The sequence below is a fragment of the Eupeodes corollae genome, chromosome 1 (assembly GCF_945859685.1).
Source record: "Eupeodes corollae chromosome 1, idEupCoro1.1, whole genome shotgun sequence".
Taxonomy (NCBI): domain Eukaryota; kingdom Metazoa; phylum Arthropoda; class Insecta; order Diptera; family Syrphidae; genus Eupeodes; species Eupeodes corollae.
Genome location: NC_079147.1, coordinates 199,739,399 through 199,759,696, shown reverse-complemented (window position 1 = coordinate 199,759,696; position 20,298 = coordinate 199,739,399). Strand labels below are relative to the sequence as shown.

The 20,298-nt window shown below is 31.7% G+C and overlaps 1 protein-coding gene across 1 annotated transcript in view; it reads right to left on the bottom strand.

Moving 5' to 3' along the window:
- Positions 1 to 20,298, bottom strand: part of LOC129943387 (protein numb) — a 95,599-nt gene that overhangs the window by 47,728 nt on the left and 27,573 nt on the right. The window contains exon 2 of the mRNA XM_056052795.1: positions 3,824 to 3,869. The gene's annotated coding sequence lies outside the window, so the exon portion shown is untranslated. The remainder of the gene's footprint in view (positions 1 to 3,823; positions 3,870 to 20,298) is intronic.

The following is a 20,298-nucleotide window of genomic DNA, read 5'->3' as shown; positions in this document are numbered from 1 at the left end:
TTACAAATGTCATAAATCAATTTTTCTTGCTAGTAGTTTTGAAAGTTATATATGTAGGTATGTATATATTTAGGTATGTAGGTGTGTCTTTTGAACTTGGCAGTGATTTCTTACGTTCTTTAAATGTTTTGTATGCCCAATTTCACGATTTTTGCAAAATATAAAAGTGATTTTTTAATATAATTAACGTCCACACAAAAGCTATGCAATTCCACTATATAAATAAATAAATTAGATGGCCCAACAGTCCGTTGAAAACTAGGGCCTAGTGACTTACAACTCTCAACCATTCCTGTTTGCTAGTTTGCTCCACTAGAGTGCACAAAAAAATATCGTGGGAGCAAAATACATATACTTACTGATTATAAAATTCGATAAATAAGTTGTGAGTTGAGTTGGAGTATTTACATACTTACAAGGTGAAATTGAATCAAAACTAAAGCCTTTTGACCATTTCAAATGTAGTCAATGGTCTGAGTGGTTTCAAGAAATGGCAACAGTGGATGAACAATTTTCGAAGGAAATCATCTTCAGTGATGTGGTACATTACCTCAGTCAATAAGCAGAATTGCCGCATTTGGAATGATAATCCAAGAATAATTGTCTAGTCGAAAAACCAACCCACTCTGGATGGCGGCATGATCGGGCTGTATTTTTTACAAAATGGGGCCGATCCGGCAGTTATTGTGAACGGTGTCCACTATCATGAGATGATAACGAACTTTGTATGGCCCAAATTGGAAGATATGGATGTGAACGATATGTAGTTTCAACAGGACTGTGTTACTTGCCACTTGACAGCTAAAGGAATAGGGACTCTTTTGCGGAATACATTCAATGGCCGTGTTGTGTCACGTGGTAGCGATTTTAATTGACCGCTAAGATCATGTCATTTAACACTTTTTTCTTTCTTTGGGGTTCTTTAAAAGGAAAGGTGTACATCGATAAGCTAGCAACAAATAAAGGATGAGATAATTCCGCACATTAAAGGCATTAACCGTTCATTGGAAATTTGGGCCAGTGGATGCAGGTGTTCCGCCGAGGTCCAGGCTGCCATTTAGCCGTTATTTTGTGTCATGCATAATTGAAACATGCCAATACTATCATAATAAAAAGAAAATACAATAATTTCCCAAATTATTTGTTTTTCATTCGAAATCAGCATCGACCCTGTATACTGTGGCAAAATAAGTTTTGATATTTTCAGGTTAATCCAGACATATAAATATCATCGATTACCTTTGGATCAAATTAAATTGACAAATAGCTTTTACTTAATTTTCTTAAAAGCAACTCATACTTTTGTACCTCAGAGTACATTTAACTCATATGTGCTCTCATAATACCTATATAGTAGGTAAATATAAATCATTTATCTAAAAAAAATGCAGTTCAAAATACAAATGTTAAGACATATTGTATTTTGTAATTGTTTATCAACAAACATTACATTAGGAAGTCAAGGTTGCATTTACTTAAACAAAATTGAGAACAGTTGGTTGATATGGTTGATATTAGTGTTTTTGAAATCCCATGGGGGAAATTTTGTTTCTTTCTATGTTGGTCACACTAATAAATTTACTTTAAGAATTTAACCAATATCAAAAATTCATCCATCACCTCACCACATTCAATTTACAATAAATTTACCTGAAACACACGACAAAAGGCACATACTACTAATCGGAGCGGAGACGGAGGCAAAAAAAAGAGAAAACAGAAAACAGATAAAGCAAATCACACAAAGGAAAAAAAAATATTCCAACTCATGGATTAAACATTCTGTCTGATTGGTATAAATTTATTTTCCATTTTACCAACCTTACCTACCTACACCTATTCTTCTTTTTCATAAGGAATTTTTGTTTAAAGAGAAAGAGTAAAAGATACTCTAATGCAAATATTCAAAATGTCATATAATGAAATTAAAAAACAAAATAAAATCTAGTACAGATAAAGTATGGCAGTGAAATATACCTTTCTGTCTGTCTCATAAATTGTTTTGACATAAAAATGTTAAGATAAGATTAGATTTTAATGCAGCAAAAATTTAAAAAGAGCGTGATGGTTGATGGCACGGTACGGCGGCGATGTATGGTGCGGCATCACATTTCACATAAATATCAAAAATAAATAGATATAAAATAAAACAAAAATATAAATTATGCAATATTATATGCACATCAGAAGCAGAACACGCTAAAAGCTTTACGAAGGTCGAGAGTATCGAGTTTTGTCAGGTTGCAAAGTTGTTAATGGGTTTTGGATTCTTTTGAAGGTATATTATCGTCATTGAAAACAAAAATAATAAAACGAAAGCAGGAGCGGATGGAGTAATAAACGGACCATGGTAGTATTTAAGGCTCTAATTAAAAAGGGACATTTGACTTTTTAATGTTATACACAATACAAATGTCTGAATATTAGTTTTTAAAGTTAACCAGTATTGGGGTTATTTTCGAGGCAACACAGATTGAACTTTTTGGACAGGAAAAACCTATAATTTTCACATAAATTTAATATCTTTAAAAGGAATCGGAAAACATACGAAAAATGTGCTTGTGGGCTTTGGATGTAAAGAAAACACTATTAAATTGCATGCGGGTTTTTTGTGCCCCAAATGCGACCATTTTGCTTATTTACATACCCACTAAGATCAAAATGAGCTTCATCTGAAAAGATGATTTTTATGGCACAATCGGCATCTTCTCTAAGTCGATCGCAGGCAATATTTCCCAGCGTTGTTTACGCATATATACAACCATATTCTTCTATCGCAAGGATAAAAGTTATTAAGTGTCAAATCAGACTAGCGCTAAGTGTTACCATGCACGAAATAAGCACTAGTTGAAAAAAAAAACGTTAGATGGCGGACCCTATATTTGGTTCTAATACCTTCCCATGGCATTATTGATTTAAATTTTTTTAACACAAATAGGCGCCCTGTTTTAAAAAAAAGGGAAATTTTGTAGTCTGCTTACTTTCAAATTAATACGTTATTTCAACACCTCATTCATATTGTACTTGTTTTATGTTCAACAAAGTACAAGGTTCAAATTTAACTCTCTTTTTCCATAACAAAGATGGGAACATTTTTAGAGAGATATCTATTTACTCAATGCGGTTCCCAGTAATTTATTCCAGAAAAGGTATTAAATTTCTATCTCGTGTTAATTCTCGAAAAAATGATAGGGCGTACAGCTAGAAGTCCTGGTAGCTATAACTTTTAAGTATTGGACTGTACAATAAGTGGTTAGCTTGATAAATTTTAATAATAATAATAATGGGACTTAGTAATTGTCAATCACTGATTTGGGCTTGATGATTTGGTAATCCGTCCCTGTAGACCTACATATGTAACATTCAATTAAACTAATTCCGATAAATATTTAATGGTAATATTATCTGCAGTTGCAAGTTTCTATATTACAGTTCATCACGTGTCGTTCACATAAACTATAGATGTAGGATGTAGTTTAGTAAGTAGTTAGTAAGGTAGGTACTTAAATTATTTAATATACCTAATATTTTTATCGAATTACAAATTTTTTTTAAATCAATCACGATAATTTTATTAACACTGATGACGAATTGTATATAACACTTTTTGATAAAAAAAAACGTTTTAAAATAAACAAATATTACCATAACGTGGAAGTTGGCACACTATTTAGTTGATATCATCTGATCACCAGTTTGTTGTTTTAAATACGAATATAATAAATAAATATTGATTTTAGCTTGATTTACAATGTCACTTGAAAACTTTCCCTTATTATATTTTCAATAATAAAATTAAAAAAATATGGTGGATTGAACTTACAGATTTTTAGATGTGCTTTTGTAGCATTTTAATCCTCCAAAACAATCTGAAATATATAAGAAAACTAGTTTAAAATTAAATGTATAGCTTTTTATAATTTTATTTGTGACAAAAAGGTACCACTAAGTTAAAAATTAATTCCAATAAGACACGAAAAATTATAATAAAATGTATCTTACTTAAAAAAAAAAAGATTTGGAATGGAAAATAAAGTAATTTTAGCTGTTTACAATAAGTATTCGATAAAAGAAAAAACTTAAGTTGGGGACAGAATAGGGGGTGGCCGCTGATCAATTCGAGTATTTAAGTAAATATATTTTTAAAGGAAAACCTATCTTTAAATATTGCAAAACATTTACAGCAATCTATGGCATGAAACGACTTGCAATTCAGTATCTTGTTTTGTTTTCGAGATATTTAACCCAAAATTTAATTTTTAGTACTTTTTTAGTATTTCTTGTTTCAGTTTTTTTCTCTTACTTGGTAAGAACTTTACAAAATACAGTGTGACGCACGAATCATGCTACACAAATAAAACGAAATAACTTTTTTATGTGTGAGTAATCTACTTACTTTGTTTTTGATTTTGCAGGTTACTATTTAGATTTGTCAAAATTAACTGAAAAACGAATTTAAATAACAAAACTTTGTATAAGATGAAGGAAGTTTTAAAGTAAGGATACTTGAGTCTAAAATTAATTTGTATCAGTTTTCAGTTATTTTTTGCTTTTGTAAGAAAATATTCAATCGACTTTTTTTCAAAAATTATACAAATATCAATTGAGCAGAATCAAAAACTTTGTATATTAATCCTCTAATTTGTTTTTGAGATATTCAAATCGAATATTATTTTAACCAAATTTTAGTAGCATTTTTGGAAGATTTTTATTAAATTTTATTCAAATCATAACATAATAGGTATTGGTAGCAAATTATTCAAAAAATGAAGGTCATTTTAAGGCAGTAACATTGTTTATTTCGATATATTTGAGTCGAAAATTAATTCTTCCAATTTTCAGTAATTGATTCTTTTAAGTTTTTTATTTTTTGAAAAAATACTATCAATTTGATTTTTCTTAATATTTCATCAGGTGTTGAAAGCGTTCTTCTTCGTTCCATAAAATTTTTTTGGAGTTAATATCATTTCTTGTTTGATAAATATTCGAGCTGACAACAATTTTTTGACAGTTTTTTTTTAATTTTTTAACATTTTTGGGCAATTCATTCATTCGAATTAAAGTATAAATTAATGTTCTTTTGTCATTAAAATCTCAACATATTATTTTGTGCAACCGTTATAACCTGTATTTATTTTTTATTTATACAATTGGTATAAAAGTTCAAAATAAAACTCCAATTAAATTTGATTCTGGTAACAATGCAAACACAAATAACTCACTCACAATATTATATTCATTTTCATACCTCTACTCATACTACTCATTATACAAAACCTCAAAATTAAAAGTATCACAAATGAGTATGACGACAAAACCTCTGATAAAAACACGGACAAAAACAAAATGCGAAAAAGCAGTTGTAGGTAGGTTAGGTAAGTATAGGTAAATCTATCTGCTGTATATATCGTGTATCTTTTTAACAAAACCGTAATTCCCACACTTTTATTGCATGATGTGAACTCTTTTCACGGTATTCGGCTTTCAATTGAATGGACGAATACACTCACACAATTCACATACAAAAAACTGCTCTCACATAATTTGATATAGAAAATTCTCCTCATATGAGAATCCCTTGACAGGCTTGCCATATTGCGCAATATACATTAAATATCAAAATAAACTTATAATTGTCAAGAGGGTTGAAGAGTCTTATCCTATGACAATGCCAGACAAGAATTCTTCAAAAAATCAAATTCTATTGGATTACTCTAAAAACTAAGTGTCCTTAAAAACTCAAAGCTCAATTTTGATCCTATCCTATGCGGGTTAGAATTTTTTGGCATGTCAAGAAAATATGTAAACTAAAATATCTTTAAGCCGATCCAAAATATGCTCGATACCTTTAATTCTAATAAGTAAGAGCAAATCCTGATTGAGAATAAGGAAGAAATTGCCTCTTACAATAAAAAGTTTGCTAAAGTTGTATTAATTAATAAAACTTTTCCCACATTTAATGAAACTTGTTTTTTTTTTTAATTAACTTATAAACTGTTCCATGAAATTTGTCTGTAAAAAAAGAAATAAGTCCGATTTTACAAAAATCTGGCAAGCCTGTCCTTCGCACCCTATTTACAAATACAAAATTATGAGAAAGACAGTCTCCCTCTACTTCGTACCCTTTAATTAGCTTTTTATCCACGAATGAATATACAAACATATTGTACGTGTTCGTGTTTTATGGATTTAGAGATGATTGTATTGGGTTGAGCTTGAGATTGGGGATTTAGTAGGTACCTGGGTTCAAGTTTTGTATTGGGAAAAAGAGTTAAAATGGAATGAATCGAAGCAGGTTCATTATTTGTGGATACAAAACAGGGTGACTCAGCTTAAAGTTTATTTTTTCTTTTTGTGTAATGTTATCTTTTCTCGCTTGACTAGACGATAATTATATAATTAGTCATTTATTACGTCCCTATAAATATGTACGAAGAAACCACATACTTACTACGTATTAAGTGGCTATCGCATAGTGTTGTCTGATAATGATTTGCTAAAGAGGTGAAGGAATTTTGCAGACCTTGTGGTACTAGTCGTGAGCTTTGTTTGGCCTTACACTAAGCAGATTGAAATTTCGTGATGTTGTGATTTTATTAATGTAAACATTTTAATTTGATATTTTAATGGAGACAACAGTGGCAGGTTTGGAAAATAGCGAGGGTTTTACAGCCTCATTGGAACACATTAAGACATAGCTTATCCATGAAGTCAATTCAAATTTAATTAATTAGAATGCTTCATTTATTTAGGATCCCAAAACAACTTCTTTTTTTTCTAATTATTCTTTGTGGTAAGTCCACAGTCTAACCGTCACTCATAGGGATACATTTTCTCAAACTATCTCTATTGAACTAGAAAAATAATATAAGGAAACTATTTTGGGGCTACCATTTAAATTAAATATTTGTCAAATAGAAGAGTGTTAAAAGTATGTTTCTGTTTTGAATTTGTTTTGAAAACGCTTATTTTAAGTTAAGTTAACTTTGCAAAAAAAAATAATATCCTGCTAAGTAATATGTGCAAAGTAAAAAAAAAATTCACTTTTCTCATCAATTTTCTGCCCAGGAAATATGGAACTAGGGAGTAATTCATCAATGATAATATTCGGCACTGGATAAACTACCCTGCAGACGGTTGATTTTCTTATTTCATACCTGGACTCAATTGATATTGGACTTCATTCTCAACTCAATGTAGTATACATAAAAGTTATTGCAAGAAAATTAACACATTTTCCTTTGTCTATTGAATTGTAGTTTGTTCTGAATTTTCGACAACACAAATTTCGTTAATCAAAAATTACCTTGTGTCGAAAAATTATTCACGATTACGAAGTTAGTTCTTAGTTTCAATTGTATTTGGTCATTATTATTAACTTCTAAAAATATTCTTGAAAATGATTTATTTTTGAAACGTTTTTGCTATAAACTGTCAAATTCCTTTAAAGGAAGGCACTATGTCGATGAAATAAAAAACCTCAACAAAATCAGACACTCAAAAGAGTAAGGTAAAATAATTAAATTAAGTTAATAGAATTAAAAATTAATGTTCTCTGGTAAGTTCGTCAAAATTCAAAAATAGCTCATGTCCATTTTCCATTTAATTTTTTTATTAGTTTTCGACAACTTTTCAAAACAAACTCTTATTTGCAAATGAACATTCTTCTACAGAAAAGCCTTTCAAAATTTTAAATACAAAAGTTTATTGTTTGGTGAAACAGAAAGAACAAATACTTTGCAAAATAACAAAACTTTTCACTTTTCTAAAAAAAATTTGCACTTTGCAAATTTGTGTTTGGTATTTTGCAAAAGGAAAAACTTTTTAATTCAATAATTTGCTGCTTTTTGCAAATTTGCGTTTGGTGAAACATTATTTGTAAACTAAAAAAAAAGGAAATGGTTTGGTGGAACAGAGCCCAGATCTTGCAAAATTTATTAACAACAATTTTGCCACTTTTCATACAGACTTTTAATCTGTATTTAATATGTATTTTAATTAACCAAATTTATATAAATAGAAGAATGGACTTCAATAATTATCATTCAAAAATATATCATCTTTTTATGAAACTGCCTCTTAAATCAAATATTTTACATGTTTGCGACACTTAACGAGTTTCAATTAAAGTATAATTCAAAAAAAAAATAATGCTCGTTGTTGGTCCAAAGAACCGAAAGAGATATTCAATTCAATTTTGTCTTACAAATAATAGTACCAAAAGATGCAGAGAGGATTTAAAAAAATTGAGTAAAAAAATGTATAAAATATCAAAGTTTTATTCAATCTTTACTGAACATAGTTTTTCGACTAAAATATTTCGGGAACAAAAATAGGAATTGATACCAAATTTATTTCTCACTCATTAACTGACGGGTCCAAGTGAGCAACTTTCAAAGTTAATGGCACGAAATTTTAAACAACCTATTGTTAAGGGCTTAATAACTTACTAGTTACCAATTTGCTTAATATTGAGAAATTACTAGAGAACTCCAAAATGTAAACTTATTCTGTTAAGGGTTTAAAAATGTACTAGTTAGCACTTTTCTAAATTAATATTTAGCAATTTACTAAGGGACTCCAAAATTTTAAATCTTTCTTTTCGTTTTGCTAACTAGTAAACTTCTTATTGCCTTTAATTGAAAACGAGCATCAAAACATTTCTAAAAGTGACAGTTTGTAAAAATAAACAAAGCTAATAATAAAGTGATAGTAAATTATTAAAACGGTTTAAAATTAGATACAACATCTTTTAAGTTTAGTAAACATCTAAAAATGGCTTAAACATTTTACTAAATCTTTTAAAATTTTGCTCCAATGTTTTTAGTTAATTTTTTTGCAAAATCCTATTGACAACTTTTTTTTCAAGAAACCTACAACAGACAATTAAAAACTGATAAAAATGGGGTTCGACTTTATATTACAAAAAAATTGTTGTTAATATTTTGTAATAGTGTGAGAAATATCAACATATATACACGAATGGAAAGATATCAGTGTGGGTCACATCTCAGCCTATCTGTTAGAACTTCATAAAATGAACATAATTGTCTTAAAACAAAAATAGCTGTGTGTTGAATAGTTGCAATAATATTTGTCTGTTTCTTGTTTTAGGACTACTCTTAGAATATGTTTATTTTAGATTCTGCTGCACTTATAAATTCCTATTGTGCTTCAAAGACTCTATTTTTATTGCATTTTTTACCTTACCACTTATTTTTTTAAATAAAGTTAGTGAAAATGTAATTAGTCCCTACTTAACCTTGTCGCGAAATTGTCTTCTTTCTCTTTCCTTATTTTAAACAAGTCACCATAGTCACATAAGGTTTCATCTTTGTCAAAGAATTGTTTCACACAATTAAGCAACAGTATGAAAATATTCCATCTTCCGTATATTATAATTATAGACGTACCACTACGAGCATACATATGTGCTACACCTTCTGGAGTGGCTAATTTTCAAGGGAAAATTCTTGGTTTCTCTTGACTGCTCACATATGACCATACAGCACCATGCCACCTTAACATTTTATCCCCATTTTATTTTTTAAACTTCATACTGTGCAGCATACAGCAACAGTAATGCTAATGTCATTTAGATGTAGTATATAATGTCCAACAAAGCGAAGCATATAATAAAATTTCTCATCTAAAGCCTCTTTAAGCTACCAAAAGGCAAGAGCATGATGTGAACTTTGATATTTTTTTTAAATTTAAATCTACATACCTACTTTACGTGCCAACTGGTTTTATTTATGGCTTAACTGAGGTTAAATGTTATGCTTTGTTATTTTGGTTTGTTTAGAATAATTTTAAATAATTTTCTAAGTGTTTACTTGGAATTAAACAGAAAAATTAAGCTGAAATGTATGCCACAACCACACCCCATCATTTGTTTTCTAATTGCTTAACAAAATACACAATAATTTCACACCACTAATGTTAACCTACCTATAGCAACTATTTAATAGTGGATAAATTGTAATAACAAACTATATTTTTGTTACCCTTATCTGATGAAGGAAAGAAAATTGAGTAAATAAAAAAAGTATTAAAAAATACAAGTTTTTTATCAATATCAAATGTAATGCATTCGGATTCGTGTTCGGATTGATTGAAACCAATATTTCAAATGAGTGCAATACACCCTTGCTGCGTCACCCTTGTTTGAACAAATACATCACTCTTCTGTACATACAATTTTACGTGGCCGATTGGTCTGTTGGGTCGGTCGGTCGGTCAAATTGTATGCCCCTATGTCTGAAATTCGTTTGCTCTGTATGACATGTTTTCACCCCTAATTGGACTTCTTCTGACGATAGTGTTGAACTCTCGTGAAATATTTATTTTGTCACAATTTTTACCAGAGCAAAATAAAATAAAAAATATCAATGGCAGGAGGAGGAAGTAAAAATCAATAAAATAAAACATGAAGTCCCGTATTCCCACAGTGTATATATTTTTTATCATCCACCACGAGTGTTTTTGATATATTTTCAAGATAACAGAGAGAAGGGTTTTTGATAAAAAAATGAAACAAAAATTCGTAACAAGATAAAGTATGACAAATGGGTCAAAATAAATCATCGAAAATAAAATGCAACAAACTAAATCATAGTTTTGTATGCTCGTTGGGCAGTTTGTTGAAATGTTAAGCTTAAAAAATAAAGATACATCATAATATATGACAATTGTTTTGAAAAATTGATGCCTATTTATTTTCATAAACTTTATTTTCGAAATACAATCGAAGTGAAATATATATGGGACATACATTGCTGAAGGATAATCTTAACAAATTGAGATTTATTAAAACTTAGTGTAAAACTAGAACCTGTATTTAATCAAAGACAAATCATTTTTGCTAATTTGTTACAACTGTCTTCGTTTTGTTTGGATGCATTCGAAAAACACTCTCAAGTCGATTGTATCTTTACAGCCTTCAGTAAAGCATTTGACAAATTAAGTCATGAAATTCTACTTATATAAATATTATAGCTCAAATTCGAGAGTAATCCTTCATGTCAGTTTAAAATCAATTCTGGTGTACCTCAAGGGAGTCACCTTGGTCCATTGCTTTTCATTGTGTTTATTTATGATTTGCCTTTTGTTTTAAATAATACTATGTCGCTAATCCAAGCAGATGATGTTAAAATTGTTTGAATTTTTAACTACATCAAGAATTGCAGAGCTATGCAAGAAGATCTAAATCAATTTTGAGAATGATGCAATTGATTGATTGATTGATTGATTGTATTTTAAGTATTGAACATTTTATAAAATGTGTTTTACAACTAAACGTAATAACAATTTGTGGCTATATGTATATTTTATTCGTCACGTTTAAATATAGAATCCAGTTTTTATGATCTTGGTGTTGAACTAGATTCAGAACTATGGTTTGCTGATCACTATAACTATTATAAAAAGCTAACAAAACACGTGGTTTCTTTAAAAGATATTCACGAGGGATCCGTGGTCCATACGTTTTTTTTTTACTTCTGTATGTCTCTTTTGTGAGACCAGTTCTAGAATACTATTGCGTTGCATTATCATATTGCAAAAAAGGAAAGTATTCAACTTAGATTTTAAAGATTTTGTCTTCATTTTTTCACCTGGCCTGATAGCCTTTTATTACCCGTATTTATTTAAAATAAAATAAATTAGGTGGGGCAACAGTCCATAAAGAACCAGGGCCTAGTTAATTACAACTCTCAACCATTCCTGTGTGCTAGTAATGTTGTCAGTGATATAAGGGAACTACAGTTTATATGCCGAATCCGAACGGCTAATTTTGATGACAAGAATTACTCTTGGAGGATTTGTCAATTCTTCGCCAGAGGCAGAGTACTCATGAAAAAAGTAAGGTGACACAGGCAGGGACCTCTTGCATGACAGTCCAAGGCACTTTTTTTTTGTAAATTCATTTCTATTTATTCAATCTTAAACCTATCTTAAAGCTAGACAAAAATTCATAAAACTAGCCTAAATAATCATAACTTACAATTTACTTAATGGTCCCATACGGACACTAGAAGTTAAACAATAATACTTAATTCTATTGCCTTTCGGCCCTAAGATCTATTTTACTGTAATTCTTTTTATTTATTTTTGTATTTATTAGAAAATTTGATGAACAAAACTAATATCGATATTCTTTTTAATTTTTTCTTAAAAACTACTCAAAATAAGGTCCTAAATTTAAAACTTAAAGCTAACTTAAACTACCTATTCTATCTATAAACTACTTCAAACTAGAACAACCACAGCAGCAAATCTAATTATTTAACATTTTTGTTTTTTCATATTTTGTTGTCTTTTTTGTATGTTTTTTTTTTATTTTATAGTCCATGTTTTTTCTTGTTTTTTTTTTTTTTTTTTTTTTTTGTGCCACCATGCCTATTCTACTTAAAACTAAACCCTTAAACTATAAAACAAGTATGTAAGCCGGCCAAAGCTTAAAACCCCATCCCGACTACCCACTATCAAGTGCCGTTTGAAGCCACCAAAACTGGTTTTTCTGCTTCACCCTATCAGTTCGGTCCCGTTCGGACACAGCCCTACTTAACCGAAGGAGCTCTGCTCCACCTTGTGCCATGACGACGTCCCGATTGTACAGGAGTCGCCTATCCACGGTTCTTCGCCTGACGTGGTAGATTAGCGGAACTGCCAATCTATCCTGTATCAGACTGCATCTATCTAAAAAGAGGAATGCCTCTGGTGGAATGAAGCCGCTCAAGCGTGCACTCTCAAAATACTCGTAGTTCGGATAGAACGCCCTGAAAATTAAATAGCTCTTGCAATGTGACCTCGAACGAGTTTTATCACGAAATTGTCAATTCTGTTGATTCGAGCCCCGTTGTATAGGACCTCGTTGGAATAGTAATGCACATAAGAAGATTCGGCTGTTCGATATAAGCCGGAACAGCGTCGTAAACACTGCCGCTCGAACACCTGAAACTTCTCCATCTGGGAAGGGGCAACGCTAAACCACACAGGACAACCATTAACGATCATCGGCCGTATGAGGGCCATGTAGCAAATTACCTTAACTCTGGGGTCAAGCCGACTGCTGTAAAACAGCTGTTTTGAATTGTCTCAATTTCCAGTCGTCGCAATATCGCTGAATTTTGTCGAAATCACGCTGCAAGGGAATTCTAATAACCTCAACCTTTCGGGCCGTTCTGTACACAATTAGATCGTCAGCGTACGCAATTGCCTTTGTGAGACTACCTATCAAATCGCTGTTGTAAATGCTGAAGAGAATCAGCGAGACAGTCTAACGCACTAACCATCACGATACGGGTACTACATTTACACTAAAATTCTTCCTTTAATAAATCTCCCATCTCTGTTGGTATTTTAAATGGAACCATTTATTATTTTTCGATTGTATTTCAATCTGAATCAAGCTAGCATAAGAAGAAATTAAACTCTTAGAACTATTTTTAGAGAATTCGAACAATCTTAATCAATTATCAGTAAATTTAAAAATTCTCATTGACTCTACAAATGAAAATCTTAAAACTACTGCAAGCTTTATGTTTAATTGTTTTTTGTTATAAGTAATTGAAATTGTGTTAGTTTTTAGTTTAGATTTAATTTAATATTGTTAAATATTGTCAACTTGTGACCAACACACCACAAACAAAGATATTGAACTTTAAAGGAGCAACATTTGAATGAACACAATTTTTAATTAAGAAGGTATTTGTTAACATTGATTTTGTTCTTTTATTTAAATCTGTGGAATATAAAACATTATTTAAAATTATTAGAAACAATATGATTTTAAATAAGCTTTTTTCATAAAAGATGAATTAAAAATAAATTTAATTTTGTAATTTAAATTTTTGTATTGAATCAATATTTGATTTATAGAAATCATTTCTAAAAGAGCAGTACAAACTTATTCAAACCTGCTCTTGAAAATCAACTTTTAACATTTTTCAAAAATAATTTTACATGCTACACATTTTATTTATACCAAACAAAAATTCGATGACATCTTAGAAATCTTATAAATGACATCTTAGCATTCGTATACTTATGCATTTTCCAATGGAAAACAATATAAGAAATTGACAGGTGACGGTTTTGGGGTTAGCAAGAATGTGGAGGTTTATATTTTTAAGTTCATTGTGGAATTTGGGCTGAGGAAATTATCGAACTATAAAATATATTTACAGCCAAGAAATGGATTTGACAAAATTGTGGTTTGAACAAGACCGTGATACATGCCGTACAACCAGAAAACCAATTAATAACCGTCTGATCCAAAATTTGAGCATTTATACAAAACGAAAACGAGTACGTATTAGGTTTTTAAGAGAATGCAATCTTTTACGAATGCATTCTTAATATATCATTTTGAATGAATTCTCAAATCTTTGTAAGGTTAAATGATAGATTGTTTCAAAATTAGAATTCTTAATTACTGGATGAATGTAACCAATGCAATCTTTATACTGAAGTCATATAAGATTGCATTCTTAAAAGAACTGTTCTGATAAAATTTATAAATTGGAACATTTAAGGACACTTAATACTATACTAGAAAATATTATAAGATATGAGTTAAGTGGATGTCATTGAGCAGATAGTTTTTTAGCGTGCTTAAATTCACACTTAAATCATTTTAATACATAAGAAACTTCCCCTTCCCCATAAAAACCCGATGTACACCTTCTTTTTTTTATTTAAAGAATAATATTATAATTAACAAGGAAATTAACTAAAGCATTTATCAAAAAAATACAGTCGACACACAACATATTTACTGTCTATGTATTTAACTTTGCAAATTACTATACTTTTTTACTTATTGGTATACTCGAACTAATATTACAAATATAATATGTTGTTCATTTGTAGAGTACATTTTTGCAATTATCTTCACTATACAGATATTTTCAGTCTTCAGTTTTATATCTTCATTGTTCCCAATTCAATAAAGTTACAATAGCCTCTGTTCAGTTTTTCTTCTGCTTTCCAACAACTATCGAATTCTCTCCTTTTAACCTAATCTTTATACAATAGCAATGACGATGACGACGACCGATGATGCCGTCACCGCGCCGCCGCCGGCCGGCCTTAACAATGTATGCCTGATGCTGTGCTGACTTTTGGCTTTAGCCTGACTTGACTTTCCTTGGCCCCAACATTCACTTCTTCTTTTTCTTTTTCAATAAGAGAATGTAACAATAAACCATCTTTTTAGTATCTTGATTATAAGTAGAGGATAGTGTAAGTCTAATGGATTGTTGTTTTGTGGAGCTGGCTTCAACATAAACTCGGTATTGTACTCTTATGGTTCTCGAAATGTGGTATAGGTATACTCGTAGATATTTACCTACATCTATGCGATTGTACATACATATTATATGAACTAAAATAACTTAATTGTTTGTGTTTGTGCACTAGATTTGTTGAACAAAAGAAAAATATTACACAAATCAACTTTCGCCTCATCTCTTAACATTTCTCTCAGAAACATCAATAAAGTTACACAGTCTTTAGAAATATTCGAATATATGTAACTTTATTTTATGCTATTTCACCAGTGTTGTTATAAGAAACATTTTATAGCAACTTTTTAAGTAGCAGATTATTTTAATATGAACTTCTTCAAACACATGAACATAATATAAATTATCAAATTTTGTATCACAAGTCTTGAGACTTTTTATATATCGACTAGAATTTAAGTTGTAAGTTCGTTTTAAAAACGGTTTTACAAACAATTTGCAAAATTTAAATCAATAAATTTAGTGAAATACAACAAAAATTACGTTCAACGTTCTTCTAAACATTCCCTATCGAGATACAGTTGTGTTCATAAAAATAGCAGTGCTGGTGACATTTTATTAGATTGTCAATTATTTAAATAATGGAAATTCTTTAAAAAAAAATTACCATCAAACTTGCGTCTAACGGTCTTTCGTATTCATTTTAGAGACTTTTAGCTTGAAGTTATAACCTACTTTTCCCGATGAACACCAATTATTTCAAACTCTCTGGATATAGAGTGTTCATAAAAATAGCAGTGCTTTTGATTTTATAATTAAAAAGTGTTAAACATTTTTTTTTTTATTTTCCGTTGAGTGAGTATTTTACTATATAAAGTTTTAAGTATTTGTAATATACTAGCATATAAAAAATTAATAAATATTAGCTCAAAAATAAACAATGGGACGGTCAAGACACTGAACCGACGAAATTCGAAAACTTATTAGAAAACTGCGTTTGGAGGAAAAACCCTACCAACATATTCAAGACAGCCCAGGCTGCTCACCAAAAATGGTCAGTTACACCTTAAAATGGCAAAATAAATCGAAAAAGCTAGGCTCAAAAAAGATGACTACTGAAAAAACTGAAAAAAAATATTCAGTTAGCAAAACAGAACCCTTTCATAGGCTCTAGGAAAATAAGGAATGAACTTCAACTGTCTGTTAACGCTGTTAGAATACGAAGATATCTTTAATAAGCGAAGTTATTAGCCCAAGGTCCACTCAAGGTACCATTCGTGAAAAAACGGCATGTGACCAAGAGAATGGAGTTTGTTAAAGCGCATAGAGATTAGGCAAAAAAGAAATGGAGGAATTTTCTGTGGAGCGATGAAAGCAAAGTCGTCCTTTTTGGGTCCAAGGGTCGTCGGGAATATGTGACAAGACCCTAAAATGCAGAAATCGATCCACGTTACCCTATAAAAACAGTAAAGCATGGTGGAGGACTAATTATGATATTTGCTTGCTTTTAATATTACGGGGTAGAGCCTATTTATCTTATCGGGGGTATAAGGGATGCTACCGACTATGTATGTGAAAATTCTCGAGGAGGTTATATTACCCTATGCTGAAGACGAAATGACGTTGGTTTGGGTATACCAACCAAGACTATGACCCAAAGCATACGTCAAAAAAAATGCAAAATCATGGTTTGCGCAAAAGAAGTTATCCGTTATGGAGTGGCCCGCTCAATCCCCTGACCATAACCCCATCGAAAATTTGTGGAGGGATGTTAAGAACGCAACTCATAGAGCAAAACCCAAAGATTTGAAAGAATTGTGGGAAGCAGTGCGTAATTCTGGGAACGCAATATCAGTCGGGAAACGTTAGGTTTTATTGGACTCGATGCCACGTAGATGCGAAGCAGTCACAAAAAACAATGGTTATGCAACAAAGTACTAATTGTAAATTAACATTATTTGTATACTTTCATATAACTTATTACAGTTTTTCTTCCTTCTTACGTAATTGATAAAGTACTTTGTCATGCACTGCTATTTTTATGAGCAGCCATATATTTAAAAAACGGTTCTTAACTTATAACGTTGATATTGAAGGCCTTTTTGTTTTATTTGGAGAGCACTGCTATTTTTATGAACACAACTGTAAATGAAGGAATGCATTTTAAACTTGCTATCTTGTCTTTGACTTAAATTTAGAATTAAAACTCTTACATTTTTATTTAAATCAAGCTACTGCAAGCTTAAAAGCCAGAAATAGTGGATAAAATTCGTCTGTTTGAAAAATATGACATCCCTGGTTTTAACAGAATCCAATCTATTTTCTCCATCTGTATCCATGAATGCAATTTTTTCTATAGAAATACATACATTTGTTGTTTTTTTTTCATCTTCGAAAATAGAATTTGCAATATTGTTTTCATATTTTTCTATGATGAATTTGTGACCCCATACAGAGAGTCATGTATCTTTACTCTACTGGATTGCCTTCAAGAAATGTGTGTATCTTATTAGTTTAGGCATGCACTGAACACAAATGGTAGTTAACTAGGTTTATGGTTAGTGGTTTTAGCAGGGAGTTCATTTACTATTATTTATGTTTTACAAGTGGGGTAAGCTCTTTTGCAAAATCACAAGTTTTGGGTGCGTATATACATATTCCATACCCCTTACCCATAACAAGTGGTATTGGATAGGCATAGAATTTACAAATTACGCCTAACTACTCGAGTGTGAGATTAGTGTGGTGGTTGGTAGCTAATCAAGGGGAAGTTTATTTATAGCTACATCACACAAAAAACCTACTACCATACATTAGTATAACACAATCGTAGGTAACCGACAAACCAACCTCTGCAATTTGTCATCGAAAACAGCTTATCCAATATTCATTCATCTATCTCTAGCTCTGCACCCATCTACTCACTTGTATTTTGCGGCGTGTCGTCGCGTCGTCGTCGGTTGGATGTTTATTTCTGCAAAATTTTAGAATTGTAAATCCAATTTGTGAGGTTTCGTTCAGTGTGTAATCCGATCAAATGTAAAATAAGAACCTAACTTTTCAACTTAAGAAATGCGTAGGATTTTGTTTTTTCGCTTTTGGCAGTTTTTATATTGAATGGAATAAGGTGGATTACTTTTACTGGTTTTAAATGTAAGACTTATGTTGAGGTGGATAATTTTATTTATTATAGGGTCCGCCATCTAACGCTCTTTTTCAATCGTGAATGGTAACACTTAGCTCATGTCTGATTTGACAGATAATAAATTGTATCCTTCCGCTGAAAGAATATATTTGTGCATATACGCTTGAACAACGCTGGGAAATATTGCCTGCGATCGACTAAGAGATTATGGCGACTTTGCCAAAAAATCATCATAATCGTCACGGCACTACATTCCACACAGCCGAAGCTACACTCGATGTTTTGAACCCTGTTTCAAAAAAAGAAGTTATTACCCTTTGTCAGCTCATTCGACATCTTGATATACAAAATTTGATTCAGGGATATGTGGAAGTAGAAACTGCTTCTTTATCAGTCAATATTTTACGACCCCTTTAATCAAGGAATTAAAATGAACAATACTTTTCTAAAAACTCAACCGCAACTTAATTCTCTGTTAAGGCAACATTGCGTTATGCGCGCAAACAGCCTTACAGAAGAGAACCATGACACCAACAAGAAAATGTTCATCGAATACTTGGACAGAGCATAAATGAGCATTGCCCCATCTATGGTATTCAAATTCTCTTCTCCACAAATGAAGTGAAAGTTCTCCAGACCAATCTACTGGCAACAAGATTGACCGTAATGCGCTAGACACGATTCCAGCATTATGGATGTTCGAACTTTCCGAGGATCTAGCAACGATTCGAACCACTACCTCGTTTTAGCCAAGGTAGCACTTCCGGTTTCTAGACCTTAGGTAAAATAGGGAGATGCTAAGATAATATGTCGAAGATATCGCACAATCCTTATCCGACCTATTTCGATGTTCTTTGCCGCCAACACAATGAATCGAAAACCAGTGGCAACATTTGCCAATATGCAATCATAGAAACCGCCTCTGACGTTCGGGGTATCAAACATTCACCAAAAAGAAACCGCTAGTTGTCGGTTGTTGAGAAATGTCGGCAGCCAAACAACAAGCACGTAAAGTGGCTGCATGGAAGGACGACAGCTGCTCACGAGCGCTATGAGCAAGTAAAACGAAATACGCAAATTCAAAGACCTTGAACCGAAGACTGCAAAGACGAAAGTGAAAACATCACAGTGGAACAGTAGTTAATGAAGACCTTCTAAATTTTACCAACTAAAGAGAAATAAGTCTCCTTTACATCGCTTAACAAAACCTTTTGTGGCGTCTAAAGTCAACATCCTGTTGTTTTAGACCATACTTAAACCCACATTCGATCAAATATTCATTTCTTTAACGTCGTCCTTGAAAGGACAGTGCAAAGCTTCCAATTACTGTCATATGCTGATGAAATTGAAATAGTGATGTCAATTGGGCTTTTATGAATATTGGGGCGGAGGAAGCTAAAATATATTTAGCGGTTATTGGGGGCAAATCAATGTGCATGGCATGTCATCAAAAAAGGACCTACAAGACTTAACTTTTAGGTAGTTCAGCACTTTGTCTTACTTAGGCTTCGCTATGAACCAGGCGCTGAGATCAAACGAAGATTAACTCTTGCTAACCGCTGTTTGTTTAGGCCAAGAAAGCAATTGGGCAGCAAAGCCCTCTCTCGAGCGACCAACGTGTCAATATATAAGACCCTCATCTTACTCGTGCTGCTATACGGTGCAGAAGTATAGGCATGACAAAAGCGGATGAAAGCTCCTTGGGTTGTTTCGAAAGAAAAGTTCTTTGCGTGATCTACGGTCCCGTATGCATAGAGAGTGGAGCAGAAGATGTAACGAGGAGCTGTACGGGCTGTACAGCGACTTACGCCAAATGATAAAGTCCAACATCTGAGATGGCTGAGTCGCATAGAAACCAATGCTACGGCTCAGAAAGTCTTCAAATCCAAAGAACAGCACAGTAGA